Source organism: Carassius carassius, chromosome 25 (genome assembly GCF_963082965.1).
Source record: "Carassius carassius chromosome 25, fCarCar2.1, whole genome shotgun sequence".
In the NCBI taxonomy this organism is placed as follows: Eukaryota; Metazoa; Chordata; class Actinopteri; order Cypriniformes; family Cyprinidae; genus Carassius; species Carassius carassius.
The window spans coordinates 16,003,437-16,017,498 of record NC_081779.1 but is presented as its reverse complement, the minus strand read 5'-3'; positions in this window follow the sequence as shown (position 1 = coordinate 16,017,498).

Genomic DNA, 14,062 nt, shown 5'->3' with positions numbered 1-14,062 from the left:
AGGACTGGTGACACTGACGCGAGATCAGTGCGGTCAGGCCTGACAGTACACCCATGGGACGCACAAGAGCTCCGAGACACTGAATCTGAGTCTGTCAAGGCTGTCTATAGGTTTGAATGTCTTCGGTCCGTCGAGGATTTTGCATTTCAGCAGCCCGTCACTGTCAAACAGTAGCAACATACTGTATATGGTGTATATATATATATATATATATATATATATATATATATATATATATATATATATATATATATACACAGTACAGACCAAAAGTTTGGACACACCTTCTCATTCAAAGAGTTTTCTTTATTTTCATGACTATGAAAATTGTAGATTCACACTGAAGGCATCAAAACTATGAATTAACACGTGGAATTATATATGGAATTATATACATAACAAAAAAGTGTGAACAAACTGAAAATATGTCATATTCTAGGTTCTTCAAAGTAGCCATCTTTTGCTTTGTTTACTGCTTTGCACACTCTTGGCATTCTCTTGATGAGCTTCAAGAGGTAGTCACCTGAAATGGTCTTCCAACAGCCTTGAAGGAGTTCCCCGAGAGATGCTTAGCACTTGTTGGCCCTTTTGCCTTCACTCTGCGGTCCAGCTCACCCCTAAACCATCTCGATTGGGTTCAGGTCCGGTGACTGTGGAGGCCAGGTCATCTGGCGCTGCACCCCATCACTCTCCTTCTTGGTCAAATAGCCCTTGATGCCTTCAGTGTTAATCTACAATTTTCATAGTCATGAAAATAAAGAAAACTCTTTGAATGAGAAGGTGTGTCCAAACTTTTCGTCTGTACTGTGTATATATATATATATATATATATATATATATATATGCTATTGTTAAAATCTAAGTATCAAATATGACTGACCTTTTAGAAAGGTTTATTTATCACTTTGTAACTTCATTGTATTGCATTTTTATAAGTTCAACCCCCACAATAATAATAATAAAAAAAAAAACACACAAAGCTTTTAAGCATTTAAGCATTTAAATATCACTTTACTAAGATATTGGGACAACTATTTATATGAATTTTATCTAGCCTGCTAGGCTGTTACAAAGATGTAACAGCGTCTTGGATAAACGCATAAACTTACATAAAAAAATGTAACGCTTTGGATAAAAGCGTCTGCTAAATGATTAAATGTAAATGTAAAGATGTCAATGATTTACATTACAAGCTTAATATGAGCTTCATATTCGAACTATATCATACTATATGTATGGACCATAAATCATTATGTATCAAATATTATACAAAATATAAAACAAATGCAAACTGTCTTCCAAATTGACTGAAGGTTCAACCAGGTTTTAAACCGTTCAATTAAAAAAATAAATAAATTAAAATCTAGCTTTACAGGGTTAACTGTGTCTGCTTGAAAAGGATGTAATACAACCACCTCTTCTAAGCAATGATTTCATGGTAGTATATGTTGGACCAGAGGTGTTTGTGTCACACTAAAATGTGAAGTTCTTAGTTTATACCAGCGTTTAGTTTCTCCACTGATAGGAAAAGGACAACAACCACTTCTTGAATTTATACAGTTTATTTATATAACAATTTACTCACAATAATAAAATAGGCAATAGAAAAAAAAAGGTAAAAAAACAACTCACTGGTCAGTTAATGCTGCAACACAATTCACCACAATTCATCAGCTTAAATCTATACTCCAAATTCCATCCTACATCAATATATAAAATCAAAGCATAAAAATGAAATGAATAAAAAAAAAAGAGTTCGTCAGTCTGTAGTCAAATCCCAAACCACATTCAAGGTCTATGGGCCTTATATGGAAATCCGCCAGATGAGCGGACCACGGAAGAGAGTGCTGATTCAGATGAGGTACCGTAGTCTAAATAGTCTGTCCCTTTACGCAGCTCCGTGATTCCAATGCAAACGGCGGCAGCACTGAGGAGGAATAAACGTAGCCCTTAGTCTCACGCAAATTTATAGTACAGCTCTCGCACACACACATAAGTTGATAGGCAGGACAACTTTCCTTTACTTAGCTCAGATCAGGCGTTGAATCCACCGCATGAACCTCTGCGTCCCTCTTCTGATCCGCTGTAGAAAAATATACAAAATCCTCAAATCGTAACACACACAGACATGGATCACACGCACTCAAGACACCGGTAAGCTGAGCACTTTCCTTTCACTTATCTCCAGTATGCGTTGTACTCAGATCCGTGCCCACTGTTCGTCTGGCTGTGACTTCCTGAAATCAATCGCAGCGATCTGTGTTCCTTTCCCGTACGTTCAGCTCGCGGTATGCGTGCGTTCCTCCGTACCCCTTCACTCTGCCCCCCCCGCTCCCTTGTTTCTCGCTTGCCTTCTCTTATACCAACTGCCGCACCTGTCCTTAATTACTCCATTAGTCCGGGCAGGCTGTCAAATGCCACCAATGTCACAGCAAGAGGGTTGGGTCTGTCAATCATAACTGTTCGGAAGTATTTAGACCCACACATAAGCAACCCGTGACACAGCATTAAATAATCAAAATACACACACAAACCAAATCAATTACATGGGTGAAATAAACAACACACAAAAGGGTTCAATACTATAGACAGACAGATGTTCCACATTTGACATTTCCCCCCCTCTTTAATAGAGGTCGTCCCGACCCCTTACTTACTGCGATAGCGGGCTGGGGGCATTCCCAAATTGAGGCGCTCGGAGCGACGTACAGTAGGCAAGCTAGCCTCATCATGCTGTCCTATGGAATCTGCTGGAGGGTCAGGTGGGGCCAAAGCTAGATCTCGCTCTTCAATAGGTGGCTGATGATTATACGTCACCACTAGGCCAGGAAGCCACCAGGTTGGAGGGGGCATTGATTCTATCGGGCGGCATGCTGGAGGTTGTGATTCCTCTGGTTCCTGACTAGGCTGCAACATATCCAAGGGGCATGGTTGGAGGTTATTCCTATGTACTGTGCGGGTGGGTGCTTCCTTACCCTCTGGTCGAAGTACATAGACTGGGTGGTTTTCCCGGAGCTGCTTGACCACCACATACGGTTCTGGTGCCCACCTCAGGTTCAACTTTCCTTTGGCCCTCCTGCGGAAGTTGCGGACAAGCACTCGTTCCCCTGGGAGCAGGGATGCCAGCTTGACTCTTCTGTTGTATCTGGCCTGGTCTCGGTCCTGTCGTTGTTGAGTATGCCTGGTTACTGTCTGATAGGCATGGTTCAAAGCTTCCTGGTGCCTCTTTACCCACCCCGACAGGGTATGGGACTCGGTTTCAGGTTTCAGGCCAGTTACCCAGTCGACAGGCAATCTGGCATGCCTCCCAAACACAACGTAGTGAGGGGTCATTCCGGTGGTGCTGTGAATGGTGTTGTTATATGCCTGGACAAGAGCGGGAAGCCGGTTTGGCCACTGGGCTTGGCTGGTTTCATCCAGGGAGTTTAACAGCCCCAACAGGGTCTGATTGAACCTTTCACAAGCTCCATTCCCTTGGGGGTGATAGGCTGTGGTGCGGCTCTTCTGGCAACCGTAAAGTTGGCAAAGTTCCTTCATCAGTGATGACTCGAATGATGCCCCCCGGTCTGTCAGGATCCGTTCAGGACAGCCAAAGGTCTGGATTAGGTTGTTGTATAAGGCTTGAGCTGTTGTGTTGGCAGACTGGTCTCTCGTGGGCACTGCAAGGGCATACTTGGAGAACAGGTCAGTTACAACTAGGATGTAGGGGTACCTGTCCTCAGGCCGCCCCAGGGACAGATAGTCTACCCCAACCACCTCAAATGGGTAACTAGTTAGAATGGATACAAGAGGAACCCTCACCTCTGGCCCAGCCTTGGCACAGACACATTGAGGGCAGGTAGTCGTCCACTGCTTTACATCCTCAGTCATCCTTGGCCAATAGCAGCGCTGCCGCAGGATAGTAAGGGTCCTTTCACTACTTGGGTGTCCCATCTCCCCATGGTAAGTCTCCCAGACCTTCCTAGCTTCTTGCTTGGGGACTACCGCCTGGAAGATCTCTTCTCCAGACCCTGCTTGCTGGTACAGTCGTCCCAAAATGCCGTCTCGCAGCACAATCCGATCCCATTCTCGTCATAGTTGTTTTGCATGCGAGGACAAAGGGCTACTAACCTCCCGGGGTGGAAGTCCCTGTTCCTTCCTCTGCCGTATCTGCACTAGCTCTGGGTCCTTGGCCTGCAGGTCCGCCCAAGATGGTTCTCCTACTATCACCCTCCTGGCAAGAGATGGCCTTGGATCTTGCGGTTCTGGTAACCTGGAGAGAGCATCTGCATTTTTATTTTGGGTACCTGGCCTGTACTTGACGACGTACTTGAAGTTTGCCAGCTGGGCCACCCACCGCTGTTCCACAGCACCAAGACGGGCAGTGTTAAGATGAACCAATGGGTTATTATCTGTGAACACAGTAAATTCAGCTCCATACAGATAATCTTTGAATTTCTCGGTTACAGCCCATTTCAGGGCTAACAATTCTAACTTAAAAGAACTATAGTTCTGATCATTTCTTTCCGTTGGCTGGAGACTACGGCTAGCATAAGCAATCACTCTCTCTTTTCCCTCTTGTACTTGAGCCAATACTGCCCCCAGACCCTCTAAGCTGGCATCAGTATATAGCCTAAATGGTTGGGAAAAGTCTGCATAAGCCAATATGGGTGTGGTAAGTAACGCTTCCTTAAGTAAATCAAAGGCCTGCTGGCATTCAGGTGCCCATGTAATCGTGGCAGTCTTACTCTGTGCCGCCGTGCCACGTGTCAGTGCATTCAATGGAGTGGCGATTGTGGAGAAGGCAGGTATAAACCGTCGATAATACCCTGCAAATCCAAGGAAGGATTTTACCTGTTTCACGGTCTGGGCAATTGGCCAATCCCTTACCGCAGCGGTCTTTTCTGGATCGGTTGCCACCCCCTGCTCACTGATAACGTGCCCCAGATATGTCACTCTGCGCTGAAACAAGTGGCATTTTGCAGGCTGGAGTTTCAGCCCGTGGTTGTGGAGGCACTGAAAGACCTCTTCGAGGTGTTGCAGGTGACTACTAAAATCTGAGGAAAATACCACTACATCATCCAAATATATCAGTAATGAATCATTGACTAAGTTGCCTAAGCAGCGTTGCATTAGTCTTTGGAATGTAGCAGGAGCATTACATAATCCAAATGGCATCCGATTGAATTCATACAGCCCAAAAGGAGTTGTGAATGCGGTCTTCTCTCTATCTATGGGATGCATTTCCACTTGCCAATATCCACTTGCAAGATCTAATGTAGAATACCACCTGGCAGATTTAAGTCCAGTCAAAGCCTCCTCAATACGGGGCAGCGGATAGGCGTCTTTATGGGTGAGAGCATTAAGTTTTCTGTAGTCCACACAGAATCTCCAATTTCCATCTTTTTTCTTCACAAGCACTATTGGGGCTGCCCAAGGGCTTGCGCTCTCTCTTACCACGCCACTTGTCAGCATATTCTGTAACAAAGATCTCAGTTCGGTATACAAACTTGGGGGAATGGGACGGTACCGCTCGCGACTGGGGGGTGCTGAGCCCGTGGGTATTTGATGTTTCACCACTCCAGTACAGCCAAAGTCTTCATTATGGTTGGCAAATGCTTTTGACCACTTATGCAACAGGTTTGTCATATCCCTCTGCTGGTCTGGAGTCAGGCCGTCTCCCTGTAGAGCCAGTGCTGGATGTGGTTCAGTTGCGTCCGTACCCCCCACCGTCCCAATGTGTCTCACCTCTACCTCCACCACATCCGCTGCCACGCTGTTGAGGACAAGCTCTTGTTCCCCTTGGATATCAGTCATAGCCACTTCAGTCACTTGAGCCAATGGCTGTCGCTGGGGGACCTCCACAGGGTATGGGTTAGGGTTGCACAGCCGCAATGGAACTCTCCCACCATGTAGCACTGCCAGTGTGCGGCCCACACACCACTCTGAGTCACTATCAGGGAGGGGTTCTATGATTACATTACATGCCTGTTTGGGGGCACCTTCAGATACCTGTGTCCACACAAGCATCTCTGTCTGGGGTGGAATGACCACTGGTTGCTGGCGTAGTAATTTGGCCATGCCTTGGTAAGGGGGGAGTGACCCTCTAGTGGAAATGCAATGGCACTCTGTAAACGCTCGAACCCAAGCCTGGCCTTGGACCAGCGGTATGGTCGTCTTAAAAGCAGCCAACCCTGGGTGGTTCCCTTGAGTGAGAGCAGACCAGACAGAATTAATAATATTCATACCAAGTATGCCCTTATCTGGCCCCAAGCATTCATCGTTCACAATTATTACCCCCTTTGCAGGCACATAGATACTTCCTACTCTGCAATCGACCAGAGCATAGCCAATATATGGAATCTTCAAACCATTGGCTGCACGTAGGGTCAACCAGGGAGTCTCCTCAATATTGGTCAAACAGGTACTTCCCAAGTATTTGTTAAACAAACTTTGGCTCAAAAGGGTAACCTGTGACCCCGTATCCAGCACAAATGGCACCGACATTTCATTCATCTTTATAACAACATCAAGACACTCACCGATCAAAGCGGATTTCTTTTGCGACATGGGCCCCTCATCCTGGCCAACAGCCCCCACTACTTGGCCCTCAGCTGTAGGGGAAATTAAAAATCCCGCCGCCTGGACGGTCTATGCGGGCACCAGCGTTGCACATGTCCAGCTTCGCCACAGCCTAAGCAAATGGGCCGGCCCTCTGCGTCCCACTGGTAAGCCGACATGGGCGTTTGTCGTTGCCTCACCTGGGGCACCTTTGTTGGGGCCGCAGAACTGCTCGTGGGTCGAGTGCTGGGGGCTGGCGGTGCTTCTCTCGTTGCTAGTTGCACCCTGACCTCTTCCATTAAACTGGCCGAAAGGGCCATCATCTGCTCTCGCATCTCCCCTATTAGGTCCTGCTGCAGTTCTTCTCTTAACTGACTTTTCAGTTGTTCTAGGTGGGATCTGTCGTTTCTTGGTGGTGGGGCTGTGACCCTCTGGGAGATGGCAACCTCCTCCCCCTCCTGTAACTCCTGTTCCAGAGCCCGCGGTTCTTTGCAAGCTGTACTGAAAGTCAGGCGTTCATCTCGCCGGAGCTGGCGGCTTAACTCCTGTTTAATGGGCCCTGCGCCTAGGCCCACCATCAGTTGGTCCAACAGTAGGTCCTCTCCATCCTCAGTACCACCTGCATCTCGCTCCTGCCATCTGGAAAAGAATTCTCTCAGCCTTAGTATATAAGCACTCACAGTTTCTTCTGCACGCTGTCTACAATTAAAAAAACTTGCTCTCAACTGCGCCTTAGTGGTTGGTTTAGCATACAGTGTCTGTAACTGTTGCAATACTTTTGCTCCTGTGTTCTTACTTGAAGGTTGCACAAGATGCAGCTCACGCTTGGCATCGCCTTCCAGAGCCCCCAGCAAAAAGTCTGCTTGCTGTTGTTCACTCAATCCTTGGGCCCTCAACATGGCCTCCACCTGAACCCTCCATTCTCCAAATTTAGCTCTATTGCCATCAAATTTCGGAATCCATGCAGCCCCCATAAACCATGGCATAACAAACTGAGCCATAATGGCTGGATTATTGCTACCACCTACTGACAAGTTACCGCTATTACCTGGAGTCGAGTCCATTACCTATCAGTGGAGCTGGTATCCTGCCGACTACGCCAAATAATGTCACACTAAAATGTGAAGTTCTTAGTTTATACCAGCGTTTAGTTTCTCCACTGATAGGAAAAGGACAACAACCACTTCTTGAATTTATACAGTTTATTTATATAACAATTTACTCACAATAATAAAATAGGCAATAGAAAAAAAAGGTAAAAAAACAACTCACTGGTCAGTTAATGCTGCAACACAATTCACCACAATTCATCAGCTTAAATCTATACTCCAAATTCCATCCTACATCAATATATAAAATCAAAGCATAAAAATGAAATGAATAAAAAAAAGAGTTCGTCAGTCTGTAGTCAAATCCCAAACCACATTCAAGGTCTATGGGCCTTATATGGAAATCCGCCAGATGAGCGGACCACGGAAGAGAGTGCTGATTCAGATGAGGTACCGTAGTCTAAATAGTCTGTCCCTTTACGCAGCTCCGTGATTCCAATGCAAACGGCGGCAGCACTGAGGAGGAATAAACGTAGCCCTTAGTCTCACGCAAATTTATAGTACAGCTCTCGCACACACACATAAGTTGATAGGCAGGACAACTTTCCTTTACTTAGCTCAGATCAGGCGTTGAATCCACCGCATGAACCTCTGCGTCCCTCTTCTGATCCGCTGTAGAAAAATATACAAAATCCTCAAATCGTAACACACACAGACATGGATCACACGCACTCAAGACACCGGTAAGCTGAGCACTTTCCTTTCACTTATCTCCAGTATGCGTTGTACTCAGATCCATGCCCACTGTTCGTCTGGCTGTGACTTCCTGAAATCAATCGCAGCGATCTGTGTTCCTTTCCCGTACGTTCAGCTCGCGGTATGCGTGCGTTCCTCCGTACCCCTTCACTCTGCCCCCCCCGCTCCCTTGTTTCTCGCTTGCCTTCTCTTATACCAACTGCCGCACCTGTCCTTAATTACTCCATTAGTCCGGGCAGGCTGTCAAATGCCACCAATGTCACAGCAAGAGGGTTGGGTCTGTCAATCATAACTGTTCGGAAGTATTTAGACCCACACATAAGCAACCCGTGACACAGCATTAAATAATCAAAATACACACACAAACCAAATCAATTACATGGGTGAAATAAACAACACACAAAAGGGTTCAATACTATAGACAGACAGATGTTCCACATTTGACATTTGCATCAAGGATTATGCGACATGAAAATGGGCATTGAATGCAACACCTGAAACGAGAGAAAACATGGGATTACACGTGGTTTTCTGCCCCTCAATGTGATTTTCTTAATGACTGTTTTACCTTTTTATGCACTTCAGTGAGGACAGTGGCGAGGTTGAGATTAAAGAGAATGTATTTTGCCTCAAAAGCTGATTAGCCTGATTTGAAACCGAGCCAAACTGAGTCTATTCTGTTCTCATTCACAAAGACTGGGCAACACAACGTGAAATAATCAGAGCGAGGCTTTGTGTTACCTAACATTCTTTCTGTTTTCAGATTACAGCAGAAGAGATTTTCATAAACCCTCAATACATTCAACACCTTAAAAGGAAAATTATTCAGAGATGTACACTATTGATGTTAAATTCCCATTGCATTTACAGAACTTCAATTATAACAGGGAATTTGTTGCCAAACGTTCAGCCTCAGTTAAAGATGTCCTTCAAGTCTCTCAAACATTGTAGAAATGTATAAAATGAAAAACGTCCAGGCCTCCCCGGTTATATCACTTGATCTTGACTGCCATCTGGTGTTTTAACAGGACACTTTACTCAAATTCTAGGCAACTGCTAAACTTACAGGTAGTTCTTTAGACATCTCAGCGAACTTTGACCTTCACATTTCCTTTCCGGGTGTAGCATGTGTTCAACACCTCTGCTAAATTGACGGCAAACTCCAACCTTTATCAAATTCACATTATGTGTGACAACTATGAAATATTATAATTTTATATAAAACAGTTAATGGTTTAATAATGAGTATTATTCATAACAAATGAAAATAATATATATTAACAGCACTTTATTATTATTAGCTGTAGCCTTGACCACTGACCAACAGAAATTCAGTGCATAGACAAAAGCTGTGTCCGAAATCCTTGTTCACTTATTCACTAATCCCTACATAGTGTATGGTTGAGTGCATTATATCACAAAGGAGTGAACAAATTAGGGTGTCATTTGAGGCAGGGTCTAGCAGGCAACTGAAGCTAAATAGCAGTATTTTAAAAGACTTCTACTCCAAGGACAGTAGTACTACCCAGCATGGGAACAGTTGGAACCAAACAGCTTCTTGTGTTTATGAGCTACTAGTGGCAAATATGACCTACTTGTTGATGTTAATGATTATTAATATTTTAGTAGACAAGTAATGGAACTGTCATATTAAAAATCTCTTATTTCCGGCCCCTGGTTTTGGTGTGGTAAAGGAAAAAGCAAAAAGTGTACCAACTTTACCCAGTATACCCTACCTCCTAAATTCTTCTCAGGAAAACGTGATTAACCCTCTGCTATTGTTCATTTCTTCTTCTTCTGGTATTAATGGCGGTTGGCAGTCTAACTTGAATGGTGCATTCAAACCACTATTGTTCATTTTCCCAATCGCTCAAAACTAGCCTAAGCGTGAATTTTAACCATATAATACCATAAAATACACGTTTTTTGGCGGGCTCCCCCTGGTAAAATTTGCATTCCAGGAACGGCAACAGTTATTAAAGTAGCCCAGGTCCATCCATTGTGTCAATTTTGCACTCTTGGTATTTAAGTGTAACCCCTTCATTGCTTTGCACTTTTTTTTTTTTTTTTTTTGAATGAATGAATGAATGAATGAATGATTTGTATAGTAGTGTAGGACCCACAAAAAAAAAAAAAAAAAAAAAAAAGATTTCTCTGTAATTTTGCTTCCAATGGCAGGGTAAAAGTGTGACTATATATTTATCTTTTAATTACCATTTAAGTTTAATGAATGAAGTCCAATTTCTTTATGGTTACATAGCGACTGCCATAAAAGTCATCGACCATTCAGATGAAGCAGTGATTTTTAAAAATTGAAAACTTTTTTTCAGTCTAAAATGACCAAACAATACCAGATAAGGAAGCATATGGATAGCGACATTCATATTGAAATATAATATGCAAAATGGCAATGTAATATGACAATGTATTTCTGTATTTAAAATTTACATTTGGCATTTTCTACACTAGTTTTAATAGGCTATTAAATACATATACTAGTGTAGGAAATGGCAAATGTAAATTATAGAATGCAATTTTAATTTTGCACTAAACGTTGCACATACTGTATGCATGAGAACATATAAATTTAAATACAGAAATACATTGCCAGTTTACATACTGCATTGCCATTTTGCTTATTACATTTCAAAATTAATATTGCTACCCATATGCCATAACCAGAGGGTTATAAAGGTAACATTTGAAAGCTAAATAGATGACAAACTCCAACCTTTATCAATTTCCAACTAGCAGATTGGTTAAATGTGATTTCACCAAGTACATCCCAATCAACCAATCAGATTTGAGGAACAACTTTACAGGTAGGCTAATGTCAGTTTTAGGCTTAGGCTGATATTTGGATAAATTATCTGGGTTAGGTCTAGAGGTAGGGATAGGTCTATGTTTTTGAACTAATGTTGTCCCAGGATCAACAAAAGATGGTGATCCAGGAACATGACTGATTTGGCAAAATCTCAGCGACCAATATATTGTGTGTCCTGGACCCTAGTGGTTGTTGTGCAAGTTGAATCTTACTGTAACAACAAAACTACCTTCTTACACTAATAAATATATTCAGGTACATACTCTCCATCAGTATACTCTTAATAAAACACTTCATTTTGGAAGTTTGGAATATGTGTGAATTACTTATTCATGTATCTGTTGCATTTGTGCCATTAAAGAAAATACACTATGTAATCACATCACTTAATTGCAGTCAAAATGTTTATTTCTCATCTTATTTCACATTCAAGCCTTTGTAATTCATGTCTGAAAATGATCTTAAATACAAACTTAGCAAGTAATCCACATTTACTGTGAGCCACAATGATGGGATCACTTCAGCATAACAGACACTTGCGTGATGTTACATCCTCAGGTGAGAGTTCACAGAGGAAGAATGTTCTAGACAACGTCATGTGGGCATGATGATGTTTTAGCACCGTTTCACCAAAAGGAGTGATGAAAACCATTACACAGCTGTTGGGAGTCTCTTCCTTGAATTTGCAAGAATCTGTGGAAACAAGTCCTCCATATTCCAAAAAGGAAAAAAAAAAATTAGATGCATACTATGAAAACAGCAATGGATCTTTTAACATTTACCGCTAGCTTAAAACAAAAGCATTCATTTCATGTGTTATATAAAAATGTGCACTGTAAATGTAGCAGTTGCATTTTGTAGAAGACCTCTAAAATGATTGCTTCTTTATGGATTACCTATGTGCCAAAGTATTATAATAAAGCAAATTTTAAACCGAACCCATATTGCTTTACATAGAGCAGGGGGTGTCAAACTCAATTCCTGGAGAGCCGGAGCCTTGCAGAATTTTGTTCAAATCCTACTCCAACACACAAACCATGTTGTTTTCAAATAAGCCTGAAAGACATTATTAGCTGAATCAGGTGTGTTTATTTAGGATTTAATCTAAACTCTGAAGGGCTCCGACCCTCCAAGGAATCGAGTTTGACACTCCTGACACAGAGCACTATAACATTCTTCTTTATATGACCTAATCCAAATCACTCAAACCAGACAGATACATTCACGTTGAAAGCAGATCCACCTGGCGAGATAAATCAAATCAACAGCAATACTTTTCAGCCCACTGATATGACATCAGTCTGAACGTCCAGTGATTGCTCTTTTGGAATGTCTAGCATGCACACAAAATGAATGTTGTCTAATCAAACTTTCTCAATGAACGAATCATGCATACAAGCTGCTATTATAAAGTGCCATTATAGCAGTAGTTTTAAAGTAAAGTTAAAACCTTGGATATATAGAGGGCTATAAATCTTGTTATATCACAAATATTATATTTACAGGTTCACGTGTGCCTACCTATGAGAAAGGACTGGTCCCATTTAATCAGAAAAAAAACAAAAAAAAAACATACAAAACCTAAAAATTGCAGTGCAGATTAAAACTATGACTTTTTGCAGAAGAAGAAAAAAAAAGACATTCAGCAAAAAATGGTGGGATACAAACACCACTGTACATCACTGATGATCACTTATTGACCAGTAGAGAGCAGTGATGTGCAAGACCACAGTGACAGTGTCATTTCAGACCACACATTTACCAAAGGTATGACAACCATAAGTAATAATATTAGCAAACAATTCTTCACATTCAGGGCTACAGTGAAAAACACGGCAACCAAATATTGTAAAATGTAGAGAAGCCTAGTGCAATGAACTCCTTCACATTTACAAATCACATACAAATCATATACACTGTCATACATTGAGAGGGAAGAATATTGAGAGTCTCTATGGCTATGAAAGATAAAAACATCACTTGCAAATAAACACTAAAACACAGACATGTTTAATGCATGTACAACTGCTTATTCCTGAACAAAAAAAAAAACAAAAACAAACAAAACGTCCTAAACTAGTCTGAGATCGATTTCTGGTCTGGTTCGAATTGCTCTACTTTGTTTAAACTGGTTTAGTTGGCATTCCAGTGACCCAGGCCAAGCAGGTGATGGCTGAACCCAGTAAACCTGAACAGCAAACCAGCTCAGGGTGTGTGTGTGTTTTTTTTTTTCAGCATGCTTTAAAGGACTCCTAGCCTCTTCTTTTCACATATTCTGGTTTGAAATAAGATCAACAGTGAACCTCATCAAATTTGGGAAGTAGACATTGGGCTCAAACAAACAGTGAGCAAAGTCAATAAAACCCCAAGCTGACTGCTTTGAATGAACTTCACACAGTGGCCATGGCAAATTCTGCTCTCCAGGTAGCAGTCAGAGTGAAACATTCATTCGGTCTCAGTCCAAACTGCAGCCTCAGTGCCAAAAAGTTCAGTTCTCTTCACCAGTAGTGACCCTGCACTCAGTAATGAGGAGAAAAGCAGTGCACAATACAATCAATGGTGCCATTACACTCTTGAGGTCAAAACGCAATGTTCTGAAACGACAAACAGCAGCATGGATCCATCTAGAATATATCATTCCAAAGACCAATGACGACTGCGGAGCGCTATTAAATCTTTGGCTGAATGTAAATGTACTGCTATGAGATGGACGTGAGAACTCTTATCTTCCTAAGCCTTTATTTCTCCTGAGTTGAAAGCATGTGTGACAGAAAGCAAAGTGGCTTAGTTGTACCCTGTGCATTAAAAAGACGATCGTTGCAGAACCTGACACAAAATGGATATTTTCTTCAGCAGTATCAAAGTTTAAGATCCTTATTTAACAAAAATGGTA